The sequence below is a fragment of the Periplaneta americana genome, chromosome 2 (assembly GCF_040183065.1).
Source record: "Periplaneta americana isolate PAMFEO1 chromosome 2, P.americana_PAMFEO1_priV1, whole genome shotgun sequence".
NCBI lineage: Eukaryota > Metazoa > Arthropoda > Insecta > Blattodea > Blattidae > Periplaneta > Periplaneta americana.
Genome location: NC_091118.1, coordinates 210,157,012 through 210,165,528, shown reverse-complemented (window position 1 = coordinate 210,165,528; position 8,517 = coordinate 210,157,012). Strand labels below are relative to the sequence as shown.

The 8,517-nt window shown below is 36.3% G+C and overlaps 1 non-coding gene across 1 annotated transcript; it reads left to right on the top strand.

Annotated features, from left to right (window-relative positions):
* The first annotated feature begins 7,687 nt into the window (after positions 1-7,687).
* On the top strand, positions 7,688-7,759 carry TRNAY-GUA (transfer RNA tyrosine (anticodon GUA)). The gene has a single exon. It is a non-coding gene; the product is annotated as a tRNA-Tyr (tRNA).
* Positions 7,760-8,517: the final 758 nt, after the last annotated feature.

Sequence of the window (8,517 nt, the reverse complement as noted above, 5' to 3'; positions counted from 1 at the left end):
GGTTAAAAAGTAAAGGTGATAGTGCATCTCCCTGCTTTAGCCCGCAGTGAATTGGAAAAGCATAAGATAGAAACTGACCTATACGGACTCTGCTGTATGTTTCACTGAGACACATTTTAATTAATCGAACTAGTTTCTTGGGAATACCAAATTCAATAAGAATATTATATAAAACTTCTCTCCTAACCGAGTCATACGCCTTTTTGAAATCTATGAATAACTGATTCACTGTACCCTTATACTCCCATTTTTTCTCCATTATCTGTCGAATACAAAATATCTGGTCAATAGTTGATCTATTACGCCTAAAACCACACTGATGATCCCCAATAATTTCATATACATATAGAGTTAATCTTCTCAAAAGAATATTGGACAAAATTTTGTACGACGTCAACAAAAGTGATATTCCTCGAAAGTTACTACAGTTATTCTTGTCCCCCTTCTTAAAAGATAGGTACGATTATGGACTCCTTCCATTGTTCTGGTACCATTTTCCTTTCCCAAATAGCAAGTAAAAGCTTATAAATTTCGTTAGATAATGCGCTTCCACCCTCTTGTATTAATCCTGCTGGAATTTGATCGATACCTGGAGACTTATAATGTTTCAGATTTTCTATCATAATTTCGAGTTCAGAAAGTGTGGGTTCGGGTATAAATGGCTCAGCAGTTTATATTTCAATTCCATCCCGATCATTTCTATTTGCCAGGTGTGCTATACCACAGTTTATTTTACCTGGGCCCTCCCCGTCCAGATCCAGACGCACTAACCTCTATGGGCAACGAGTCCCTTGATGTGGATCCATTTATGTTATCCTTGTGTAGAGGCTAGCTTAGTTCGGATCAATTTACAAGTGAGTGATTCATACATATACAATAGAATAGTATAGAATGTTGCGTACCTTGTTTATAATCATCAGTGCTTGCCTTGTATTGCTCTGTATATGAATATTGTGGTCGCAAAAAGACCCAGCAGTTATGCGACCTAAAATAAATCTTAAAAAATAGTAATATGCGTTGCAAGAGAGCTATGTTGATGTTTTGATGTTCGAGGAAAAGATTGAAAAAACGAAACGTAGTTAAGATTTTTTAATTTCCGAGAACATGAAAACAAACATACCGCTCGTGTATCGTACATTATTTTGTGCGAAGATCGTTTATTACATACCTGAAAGAGGAATTTCTAATTAGTTGCAATGAAATCTCCATCTTGGTTTCTGTTTAATGACGGCAACTTCGGAAAACCAAAATATCTTTCCTCAACATTGTTGCTATAAAATGTTTTCTGTGTTTACTATACTCCAGCAGGCCGTGATATACGTCTGTCTTTTTTTCCCCCCAGTCTATAAATGCGAACTTAAAACAAACGGTAAGATTATGTAATGATTTATTTTTCATTTTAATATTTTAACAATATTATTTATATAACATATTGCAGTAATAACATCGGCATCTGGAATCTTGTTGATTTTTTCACGGCTTCCTTAATGTTACTTGTATCAGGAATGCAATAAGTTTCGTGGAGTAGTAGAGTTTACTTAATTTTTGCAAATATTTAAAAACAATAATTAAAAGTGCAATTTAGGTGAAATTGCAGTGGTAAGTTTCCAATTTATAATTATTACTATGTTGAACGTCTCTAAAAATAATATGTTAAAAGCCTAAAGCAGTAAAATGAATGTCGCGCTTAAGCGGTAAGAAGAGGGAAATTGTTATGTGTGTTACGTTGGGAATACTGAATGTGGTATTTCACACTTACCGCGTATTGGTTTTGTGCGGAAACCAAGCAAATACGCACGATCTCGCACAAAATGTTTTATTTTCACTGACAGTTAAGGCCATAAAGCCTTCTTTCCCATTCATCCAGCCTTAATCAATACAATAGCGACACACACATTCAAATTATGAATATTTACAATACATTAAAGATTTTCTAGCAATATTCTTGAGTTAAGTTTTAACAACTAGTACATGTTTATTTAATTTGAGATAAAACCTATACAAAAAATTATTGATTTATGAGCTAATTTAATTTAATTTAGTCTAATGTAATATGAGGAAGGATTAAGTGCTAATAGACCTAGCTTACTTACTTACTTACAAATGGCTTTTAAGGAACCTGGAGGTTCATTGTCGCCCTCACATAATCCCGCCATCGGTCCCTATCCTGAGCAAGATTAATCCATTCTCTATCATCATATCCCACCTCCCTCAAATCCATTTTAATATTATCCTCCCATCTATGTCTCGGCCTCCCCAAAGGTCTTTTTCCCTCCGGTCTCCCAACTAACACTCTATATATGTTTCTGGATTCACCCATACGTGTTACATGCCCTGCCCATCTCAATCGTCTGGATTTAATGTTCCTAATTATGTCAGGTGAAGGATACAATGCGTGCAGTTCTGTGTTGACTTATTTATTCTTAAATAAATAAATAGATAAATATATCAATTTCGAGCGTTATATTAGAGAGAACTGTATAAGCCTGCGTTTTACTAGTAATTGGGCGATATGATCTTTATATTTAGGAATATTTGTATGAATTTTAGGAAAAAAAATAACAATAAAATGGGGGTGGAAGCAAATTTGTAGAAAGAGTGCACTTATTTATTCTTACTTACTTACTTACTTATTTACTTACTTACTTACTGGCTTTTAAGGAACCCAGAGGTTCATTGCCGCCCTCACATAAGCCCACCATCGGTCCCTATCCTGAGCAAGATTAATCCAGTCTCTATCATCATCAAAGCTCGGAAGTTGGGGACTTGTGTCTTTGAACGTGGCTAAGCGACCGGACTTCAATGTCAACAAACTCCCGCTTCCAGCACGGAGGTACTGTCAGGTCTGCTATAAAAGTGGTTCCTGGCTGGAACAACATAATGATAATATTATGATAGGTTGAAACACGTAATTTTATAGCATATATATAAATAAACATGCAAAATACATCAAATTTACAGTTCTGCTTTGTACATTTCATTACAGTGTACGACTACATGCATTCGAAGATTTTCGAACCCATTAATTCTTCGTCTGTTAGTTAAACATGATTTGAAACGAAGGAAACTTATTTCCACGTCACATGAAGTGACGGGAGCAAACTTTAATTTTTTTATTTTATTTATTTTAACTAGCTACCTAGTGAGTACAAATTGCATTTATAAAATAAAAATGTTTCTAGCCACTACCGTAAGAGTCAGGCTCGTGTACGGTGTGGTCTTAGTGAATAATATAACATAAAATTTACAAGGACAGTTTACTAAATACAGTAATTAACTTAATTCAAACCAATAAGTACAACACAAGAGCAAGAATAAAGAAGAAAGGGAAAACGAGAGAAAAATACACATTTAATATAAATTGACAATCCGACAGAAGCCAGTGATATTCAATAAAAACATGAATATAGTCGATAGAAATAAAAGGTAAAAAGTACATTTGTTACTATTATATATCATGGATAATTTTACAAAATTCTTTTTTAAAAGTTTCAATTTTAAAAAATTTCAAATTTGGAAAATGGTTTGAAATTTTATTATAAAGTCTTGGGCCTAAATAAAATACTGAATATTTCACTGTCACTGTTTCCTGTTCGATTTTCAGCAGATCTCGTATCTGAGAAAGATAAGTATATCCTAAATTTTTCTCGCAAATAGTTTTCAATTAGTGTATCACTACTAGGGAAGGTCCCTCTACGACTTGATCCATGGCTATGGACAAATTCTCCATCAATTTAAAGGACTGCAATGTCTTTCAATGAATGCCCGTTTCCAGCTCTAGTTTATGTGTGGTACAACTTACAAGATATAAACTCTGCATTAGAAGAAAATAATGTATCTCCTCAGAATTCCTCCACGAAATTCTGTACCTAAAATTTAAGAAATGCATTTTCAAACTTCCATAACACCCATTCGAATAACACGTATTTTCTAATTCCTCAAACAGACCGTTTACCTGTCATTCTCTTAATATCATTGGCTTCGACGTGACACAGTTTATTCGTTCGTCTTCTTGTCATTCGATGTGACCACTTTCTTAGTACAAACGACTGTCCCTGAGCACTTGCAGCGTGAGCTTTGTGTACGTTATGCCTGTAACCTTACTCAAGCACGCGACACACAAGTCCCCAAGATCCGAGCTTTGATCATCATATCCCACCTCCCTCAAATCCATTTTAATATTATCTTCCATCTACGTCTCGGTCTCTCCATAGGTTTTTTTTCCCTTCGGTCTCCCAACTAACACTCTATATACAATTCTGAATTCGCCCATACGTGCTACATGCCCTGCCCATCTCCAAGTCTGGATTTGAAGTATGCCAGGTGAAGAATACAATGAGTGCAGTTCTGTGTTGACTTATTTATTCTTAAATAAATAATAGATAAATATATCAATTTCGGTTTTGAGATTTGACACTTAGAACGTAACTAGTCTTTATAGAACAGGAGGGGTAACATTAGTAGCAAAAGAACTAGCTAGATATAGAATCGACTTCGTGGGAGTACAAGAGGTTAGGTTAGATGGCAATGGCATATCACAAATAGGAGATTACTTGTTGTATTATGGGGAAGGAAACAATAATCACCAATTAGGAACAAGATTCTTTGTTCATAAAAGGGCTTTTATCATCTAGTCTGCTGTCAAAAAATCTGAAAGTTAGAATTTATAAAACAGTTATATTACCGGTTGTTTTGTATGGTTGTGAAACTTGGACTCTCACTCTAAGAGAGGAACATAGGTTAAGGGTGTTTGAGAATAAGGTGCTTAGGAAAATATTTGGGGCTAAGCAGGATGAAGTTACAGGAGAATGGAGAAAGTTACAACGCAGAACTGCACGCATTGTATTCTTCACCTGACATAGGAGCATTAAATCCAGACGTTTGAGATGGGCAGGGCATGTAGCACTTATGGGCGAATCCAGAAATGCATATAGAATGTTAGTTGGGAGCCCGGAGGGAAAAAGACCTTTGGGGAGGGCGAGACGTAGATGGGAAGATAATATTAAAATGGATTTGAGGGAGATGGATATGATGATAGAGACTGGATTAATCTTGACTGGATGGCGGGCTTATGTGAGGGCGGCAATGAACCTTCGGGTTCCTTAAAAGCTATTTGTAAGTAAGTAAGTAATATCAATTTCGAGGGTTATTTTAGAGAGAGCTGTATAAGTATTTTTCTCTGTTTAAATAGCTCTCAACTTACACGTGCTAAAATTTTTGTTCTCAGTAGTTGTAATGAAAGAAATTAAGTTTGTGCGAGATCGTGCGTATTTTCTTGTTTTCCGCACAGAACCAATACGCGGTAAGTGTGAAATACCACATTCAGTATTCCCAACGTAACACACACAACAATTTCCCTCTTCTTACCGCTTAAGCGCGACATTCATTTTACTGCTTTAGGCTTTTAACATATTATTTTTAGAGACGTTTAACATAGTAATAATTATAAATTGGAAACTTACCACTGCAATTTCACCTAAATTGCGCTTTTAATTATTGTTTTTAAATATTTGCAAAAATTAAATAAACTCTACTACTCCACGAAACTTATTGCATTCCTGATACAAGTAACATTAACGAAGCCGTGAAAAAAATCAACGAGATTCCAGATGCCGATGTTATTACTGCAATATGTTATATAAATAATATTGTTAAATATTAAAATGAAAAATAAATCATTACATAACCTTACCGTTTGTTTTAAGTTCGCATTTATAGACAGGGGAAAAAAAAGACAGACGTATATCACTGCCTGCTGGAGTATAGTAAACACAGAAAACATTTTATAGCAACAATGTTGAAGAAAGATATTTTGGCTCTCCGAAGTTGGCGTCATTAAACAGAAACCAACATGGAGATTTCATTGCAACTAATTAGAAATTCGTCTTTCAGATATGTAATAAACGATCTTCGCACAAAATAATGTACGATACACGAGCGGTATGTTTGTTTTCATGTTCTCGGAAATTAGAAAAGCTCAACTACGTTTCGCTTTTTCAATCTTTTCCTCGATCATGAAAACGTCAACATACCGCTCTTGTAACGTATATTACTATTAGTATCCTCCAACGTTCTCATTTCAGAATTGCACATTACCATCTCATCGATCGCGATTTCCCTCGTTAACTCAGTAATGGAGTGGTAAACAATAAACACCCGTAACATTACACAATTAAACTCGATGCTTCCCACCTTTGACATGCCTGGCGATATTCTTGAAACTCGTTCAATTACGACAACAAAATACGATTCCATTGTTCCGCTCTCGTATCGACAACTCATGATCGTGTCATTTTGAAGGTTCTCCATCCATCTTCGCCCGCTCATTGGATACGATGCTCTGTTATTGTGGCACTGTCCATTCACGGATCATTAATTTGAAAGTAAACAAGTTTGCATATAGGACTTCCTAATGGACGAATGTCACAACATGAAAATGTTGAATGTAATAATGCTGTTGGGATCATCGCATTATCTGGTTCATTGCATGTGCCGACCTATTCAAATTGCTGTGTGGATGTTCAAAGCCACCTAAATATATTTTCTATTCAACCCGCAATTTTCATTTTATCCTAGTTGACAACTCTGACAAGCAACTAATAACAATACAAAGTAGTCGGGGCTCGCACTCAAGTACGTCAGAAAGTCCGTGCATCATGTCCGCTAGCGGAATGGCTGTCCACGCCGGAGGCAGGGCTTGAAATCCAGGCAGGTTTAAAGTGAATTTTGTGATAAATGTAAATTGATATTGAAGTTCTGTTTGTGTCTATAACTTTCTCTATTATAGTTTTGTAATATCCATCTATATTTCCTGCTATAATGCATTAACCTTATGTGTCGATGTAACCGACCATATTTTAAACTATTTTTATCTTCATATATACACCACTTGATAATTTCCATTTATACAGGGAAATCATTTTATTTTTACTTCAATTTTTATTGTACCTGAGTTTTTTTAATGTACTTCACTCCCACCCCCTCTACTAGTGAACTTCCAACTGTTCGCCACACAGAACCAAGCGTATACAGTCCAAGTCGTAAGGTCGTAGTAAACGCAAACAATATTGAGATAAAAGAGTGATGGAACGGAGAAAAATTCTCTCCGGTGCCGGGATTTGAACCCGGGTTTTCAGCTCTACGTGCTGATGCTTTATCCACTAAGCCACGCCGGATACAACCCCGACGCCGGATAGAATCGTCTCAGATTAAGCTCCATCTCTTGGGTTCCCTGTAGTGGCCGCCCTCTCCACTACGTCATAGATGTCTATGAACGCAGGACCGAAGTCCATACATGTGTTGAGGTGCACTCGAATGAGTGACTGGTTGGCCGGCATCCGACGGTATGGGCGCCGTCTTAAATCACAAAGTGATTTATTAAGCATATCTCCGTTCCATCACTCTTTCATCGTATGATGACGCAGAATATCTGCATGGAAATATCATATGTACTTCGGTACATCAAAATATATATGATATGCGTAATAAATCACTTTGTGATTTAAGACGGCGCCCATACCGTCGGATCCCGGCCAACCAGTCACTCATTCGAGTGCACCTCAACACATGTATGGACTTCTGTCCTGCGTTCATAGACATCTATGACGTAGTGGAGATGGCGGCCACTAGAGGGAACCCAAGAGATAGAGCTTAATCTGAGACGATTGTAACCGGCGTCGGGGTTGTATCCGGCGTGGCTTAGTGGATAAAGCATCAGCATGTAGAGCTGAAAACCCGGGTTCAAATCCCGGCGCCGGAGAGAATTTTTCTCCGCTCCATCACTCTTTCATCATATGATGACGCAGAATATCTGCATGGAAATATCATATGTACTTCGGTACATCAAAATATATATAATATTGAGATAGTTAGTATAGTATGTTCCAGAAATATGTCCGCGTTTTCCAGTGACGAAAGTGCTTTCAATTTTGAATCATATTTTAGCACAGGTTCTGTCGTCCGTTTGCCTACGTCGCATCCCGATTTCCCTCACCCGCAACTGTTTAAAATAACTTAAACAAAATAATTAACTGTCACGTGATTTTCTCCCTTTCTACGATCCTGCGACATAACCACTTGGACGGACAGTAGATAGCATGTCCGAGTAATGTTATTTGTGCGATTGAATTTACAGTACGTAAGGTACTCTTTTATATAATAGGTATAGAATTATTTCAACATGAGTTACTAGTAATTGGAATTAGTCTATAGTGCGATAATATGCACAAAAGAACTGAACACTGTATCTAAATGAAAGGCCACCATTTTAAAAAAGTGTTTAAATATCCATATTATGATTATTTTTAAATTTAACTTCATTCTCTATATTGTACGCTAATGTGCTGTAGACAGTATAATATACACTGCATAATGAATACGTCCGAATGGATAACTTTACTCAGTTCGTGAGTAAAATCAGTTATTGTTAATACTGTACTGTATTTTGGTTAAACAAAAACCTAATGAAAATTATAAAATTCAAAATTACGATATCTCCTAGTTTACGTAAATGGATGA